Source organism: Gossypium hirsutum, chromosome A01 (assembly GCF_007990345.1).
Source record: "Gossypium hirsutum isolate 1008001.06 chromosome A01, Gossypium_hirsutum_v2.1, whole genome shotgun sequence".
NCBI lineage: Eukaryota > Viridiplantae > Streptophyta > Magnoliopsida > Malvales > Malvaceae > Gossypium > Gossypium hirsutum.
This window is the reverse complement of record NC_053424.1, coordinates 10,862,287-10,868,286: the sequence shown is the minus strand read 5'-3', so window position 1 is coordinate 10,868,286 and position 6,000 is coordinate 10,862,287. Positions and strand designations below refer to the sequence as shown.

The following is a 6,000-nucleotide window of genomic DNA, read 5'->3' as shown; positions in this document are numbered from 1 at the left end:
GTTTGTTCAGTTTGATGGTTTGCAGGATGAAGATCCCAATGCTCACTTAGCAAATTTCCTGGAATTTTACGATACATTCAAAATCAATGGCGTTTCTGATGATGCCATTCGTCTTCGGTTATTTCCCTTTTCACTTAGAAATAAAGCTAAACAATGGTTGAACTCATTACCACGAAGGTCTATCACTACTTGGGAGCAAATAATCGAGAAATTTTTACTAAAATATTTTTCGCCGGCTAAAACGGCTAAATTACGTAATGATATCTCTTCTTTTGTGTAGATGGATTTAGAAACACTTTACGATGCATGGGAGAGATACAAGGACTTACTGAGAAGGTGCGCTCACCATGGGTTGCTGCTTTGGCTTCAAGTACAAACATTCCACAATGGTCTGAGTCCCTAGACTCGGCAAATGGTTGACGCAGCTGCTGGCGGAACCATAAACAACAAAACACCTGAAGAGGCTTATGAATTCATTGAAGAAATGTTACTGAATAACTATCAGTGGCAAGTCATGAGGACTAAGCCAACAAAAACAGTCGGCGTTTATAACGTCGACTCAGTTACTATGCTGTCAAATCAAGTAGAACTTCTCAATAAAAAGATTGATAGTTTTCTTGGTTCTACGCAGGTACATCCAGTAATGAGGTGTGACTCAAGCGGAGGAGGTACACAGACAGAATATCAATCCTTCAATCCCACAACCGAAGAGGAACAAGTCAACTATATGGGTAATAATAACTTTAGATCTCAAAATAACCCATACAGTAATACTTATAATGCAGGTTGGAGGAACCACCCAAATTTCTCCTGAGGTGGTCAAGGAATCAAAAGCCACAAAATCTTCAGGGTTTTCAACAGCCATCTTATCAACAAGAGAAGAAATCGAACCTTGAGGAGATGCTCTTAAAATTTATATCAATGTCAGAAACCCGTTTCCAAAATACCAAGACAGCACTTAAGAATCAACAAGCATCGATCCAAGGACTAGAAACTCAGATAAGCCAGCTTTCTAAACTAATCTCGGAAAAACCACTAGAAAATTTATTTAGTAATACCAAATCCAGAGAGCATGTCAAAGCAGTTACACTAAGGAGTGGGAAAGTATTAGCGGAATTTGAAAAAAAGTTAGCACAAGAAGCCGTGGAAAGCGAAAGGAGGGAAGAAAAACCCGAAAATAGTGACAAACCAGTACCGGAGGAATATTCACCATTGGTTCCATATCCAGCAAAATTAAAAAAAGATCGCATTGATGCACAATTCGGTAAGTTTCTTGAACTTTTTAAGCAATCACTACAACAAAACAGTGCTAATACGACACTTATGGGGCAACACTTTCTTAAGTGTTGGGATAGACTGGCCAACATACGCTTTCGCCAACTTTTTGTATAAGGGTTGGGATATGCATGCTTAAAGCAACGCTTAAATAAGAGTTGGCTTTGTCTAGCCCTAAGATGACACTATTATGGCGACGTTTTTTTAAGTGTTGCGATAGACATGCCAAGATACGCTTTACGCAACTCTTTGTATAAGGGTTGGGATATGTATGCCTAAGGCAATGCTTGATAAGAGTTGGTTTTTGTGTAGTCCTAAGACGACACTATTTTGGTGACACTTTCTTATGTGTTGGGATAGACATGCCAATATACGCTTTCGGCAACTCTTTGTATAAGGGTTGGGATATGTATGCCTAAGGCAACGCTTGAATAAGAGTTGGCTTTTGTGTAGTCCTAAGACGACACTATTGTGGCGACACTTTCTTAAGTGTTGGGATATACATGCCAATATACACTTTAGGAAACTCTTTGTATAAGGGTTGGAATATGTATGCCTAAGGCAATGCTTGAATAAGAGTTGACTTTTGTGTAGTCCTAAGACGACACTATTGTGGCGACACTTTCTTAAGTGTTGGGATAGACTTGCCAACTTATGTTTTGGCCAACTCTTTGTATAAGGGTTGGTATATGTATGCCTAAGTCAACACTTAAATAATAGTTGGATTTGTCCAGTCCTAAGACGATATATATATTCCTAAGTGTTGCGATAGACTTTTCGACATACGCTTTGGTCAACTTTTTGTATAAGGATTGAGATATGTATGCTTAAGGAAAAACTTAAATAAGAGTCTGCTTTATCCAACACTATCCCTACGTACACTTTTGGGTTGACACTTTCCTAAGTTTTGGGATAGACTTGCCAACATACATTGTGGCCAACTCTTTGTATAAGGGTTGGTGTATGCATATATAAGGGGTTTAGGGTGTATGATTTAGGGTTTAGGGTTTAAGGTTTAAGATTTAGGGTGTGGGGTTTAGTTAAGGTTTAGGGTTAAGAGTTAGCTTTGTCCAATATGTCTAAGGCATCACTTAATTAAATTGGCAAATTAAATATTGTTATTATATTGATCCATTTCTTTGGTTAAAAAGGTAAAAAATTAAGGCAAGAAGAATATCTTTTTTATTTTCTTTGGATAAAACGTTAATGCATTAATAAAATTTTGTAAAAAGGATTGAATTGTTAGATAAATTCTGAGCTTTTGATAAATGCTTTCTCTTTGAAGCAACAATGCCAAGCTTGACACATTGCATTTTTTGTATATTTACTTGAAGATTAAGAGTTAAATATTAAAGTCATAATGAAAATTTTAGTTCTTAATGTTTAATTTTTTTTATCAATTTGGCTTTCATTTATTTATTTTAATTAAATCCAATTGATCTTAATCTTTTAAATTTCAAAATGTAATTATTATCCTTTTTTAAAAAAGTTAAATATCATTATTATTTTAATAAAAATATAATTAAAATGTGAAAATTTTAAACATGGTAATTATGCATGTTAATCCATGTTATTCATATTATTATTTTTTACGAACTATTTGTATAATTTTTTGAATTTTTATTTTTATTTAATGAATAAAAATTTTAAATTATTTATTGATATTGTAACACCCCGAGTTTGGGCCTAGAAGTATTGGGCCTTGAGTGCGGGTCCGTAAGGAGGTTGTATATAGGAATTTAATTGTGCAATGAAATAACACAATTAAATGTCTGCTTTGGTGGTTAATGACCTTGAGAAGTGTTAGAGAAATCTTGGGTTCAAACTTGGGCTTTAGCAAAAATTTTGGTATTAAGTGAAAAAAAAACCTGGATGCTTGGATGAGGGTTTTTAAATTATTTTGGTAAATAAATGACACAAGGAAGCTTGTAGTCTAGTGGTTGTGGCGTCATTAAGGTTGTATGGGAGCATGGGTTCAAGCCTTGGCTCTTGCAATTTATTTTGGTTTTTTTTAAGGGAACCTGGACTTTGGCCTTTAGACCTTATAATTAATTGTGGATAAAATATGACACAAAAAGCCTTGTGGCTTAGTGGCAAGTAACGTGTGGAGCATCTAAGGGGAGGCATGGGTTTGAATCCCATGGCAAGTAAGGAGCATTTATTTTGCTAACAGGGGGCGGCAAGAGTTGGTGTTGAATTTAAACTCTAATGTTGGAGGGATCCCACATCGGGAAGCTAACATAAGAGTGGTTGCGAAGCTGGCTTTAAATAGAGGGAACCATGAGGAGAGTAAATGTATCTTTCTTGGCTGATCCCTTTCGCTGTATGGCGTGCTCGTTTGGGTTGGGCGTCGGCTAAGAGTGCTCGGAGCTTGGATTAACTCCAGTCGCCAATTAGGTGTTTATTTCTCACTACTCTAATTGTAGGATGGCTACTTCTGGCCGCGATGGGCCGAAAGGGGCTATGTGGGCCCAATGGGCCTACGGGCCCAATTGGATAAGTTGTTTGACTGCATAGTAAATATTGGACTAGGCTAGGTGAATCTCATATCTAGGCTAGATTTGGGCTAAAAGGGCCACGCGAGCGTGTGGGCCCATTTGGGCCGAGAATGTGCTTTAGGGCCATTCGTATTGTTATCCTTGTTTAGAATACTTTAGTTTACCAAATTATTGAAATACCCTCAAATTGTAAAATTACCAAAGTACCCTCGATTTATAGAATTACCATTTTACCCTCGATTTATAGAATTACTGTTTTACCCTTGATTTACAGAATTACTGTTTTACCCTCGATTTACAAAATTACTAAAATACCCTCGGTTTACAAAATTAACAAAATACCCTCGATCAGTAAAATTACCAAAATACCCTAGTTTGTAAAATTGCTAAAATACCCTTGGTTTGTAAAATTACAGGAATACCCTCAATTTGTAAATTTACCAAAATAACCCTAGTTTATAAAATTACCAAAATACCACTGGTTTGTGAAATTACCGAAATACCTTCAATTTGTAAAATTACTAAAATACCCTTGATTTACAAAGTTATAGAAATACCCTTGACTTTCTAAAAATTATGGAAATTCTATTGGTTTACAAAATTACTGAAATACCCTTGGTTTGTAGATTTACCAAAACACCCTTGTAGGATGAAATGACAAAAATACCCCTATTAGGTAAAAAGACCGTAAAGTCCCTGTAGGGTAAAGTGACCGTAATACCCCTGTATGGTAAAATGACGAATATGCCCTTATGTTCCGCATGACTGATGTGCTTAGGATTTACATATATTGATATTGGATTAGTTAAGTTTGAGTGACAGGTGGTGGTTATCGTAGGCGATTGATATTGGAAACGTTTCAACTTCAACCCGTAACAGGTGTGTACTAACCCTCGTAATAGCTTAGATTAATATTTGCTGAGAAGCCGAAATGCTAAAATACCGGTATTTCGGGAACTTGTAATGTTGCATTTGGATAGATGCGATAAATACGATAAGATCGGTGTTTGGATCGATGGAATAGGTAAGAACTCAATTTTGTGCACGATGGTAAGTTGGGACTCAATGGGCTAAAATTGGGCCCAATGGGCTTTCAGACCAATTTGGGTAGAATTGATAGAAAATGGAATTTGGAAAAGTTACACGTTAACACGGTTAGTATTGTTGTAAAATTTGGGTTAAGTAGGCTAAATCAGCATTCGTAGGGCCCATTAGGGGTTTTGGGCCCAAAAGCCCGAATTTGATAAAGTGGGTTAAAGATCATTGTTTAAACACTCGGAAATATTGATAATTGTAATGAACATGGAAAATCCTGATATTTGGTAAAATTACGAAAATACCCTTATAATGTGAAAAATGACTGTTTTGCCCTTGTGGGCAAGTGACTGACTTGGACTGTGTGGTTGACGGATTGATTGTGAATATATGTTGGTGATATGAATGACTTGACTATGATTGTTTATTCAAATATGGGCATGACATCCTGCATACATGACATGTTGCATTGGGTTGGGTTTTTATATGGATGGAGGAAGTGCAAAAGGGCTTATGCCCCAATTTATTGAAAAGGGCTTATGCCCCAGTTTACCGAAAAGGGCTTATGCCCTAGTTTATTGAAAAGGTCTTATGCCCTAGTTTACCGAAAAGGGCTTATGCCCTAGTTTATTGAAAAGGGCTTTGCCCCAGTTTACCGAAAAGGGCTTTGCCCTAGTTATTAAAATAGGCTAGGCCTCCAGATATATGATAAAGCAGCTATGCTGCCAGTGGTGTGTTGGTTGGGTGGGTTGAATCATTCCCCACATGGTGTGTTGGTTGGTACGGGTGGAGAGTAGCGGATGGTGGGTTGAGTAGTCTCCCCAAATGGGCTTGCATACATCCATTGACATTACATGTGATATTGAAATGGGCCTAAGGGCCATACCATTTACAGTAAAGGCTTCGGCCCAGTGATATGATTTATGAAAAGGCTTCAGCCCAGTAACCGTTAAATGAAAGGCTTCGGCCCAGTATATGTTAAGACTAAATAGGGCTTTGGCCCAAATTGTACTGATACTGTGTTTTCACTGTTTGTTTGTTATTGGGATTACACACTGAGTTTTCGTAAACTCACCCCGTTTCTAACTGTGCAGGTAATACCCAAGCTTAGATGGTTTGGAGCTGCGAGGGACTCGGAGATGGCCACATTACTGTTTCTGTTTCTTTTAATTGCAATAAGTAGCCGATTTAT

General features: G+C 37.1%; 1 non-coding gene across 1 annotated transcript; it reads right to left on the bottom strand.

The window, feature by feature from the left end:
• Positions 1-247: 247 nt before the first annotated feature.
• On the bottom strand, positions 248-354 carry LOC121206619 (small nucleolar RNA R71). Its single transcript, XR_005901685.1, has one exon. It is a non-coding gene; the product is annotated as a small nucleolar RNA R71 (small nucleolar RNA).
• Positions 355-6,000: the final 5,646 nt, after the last annotated feature.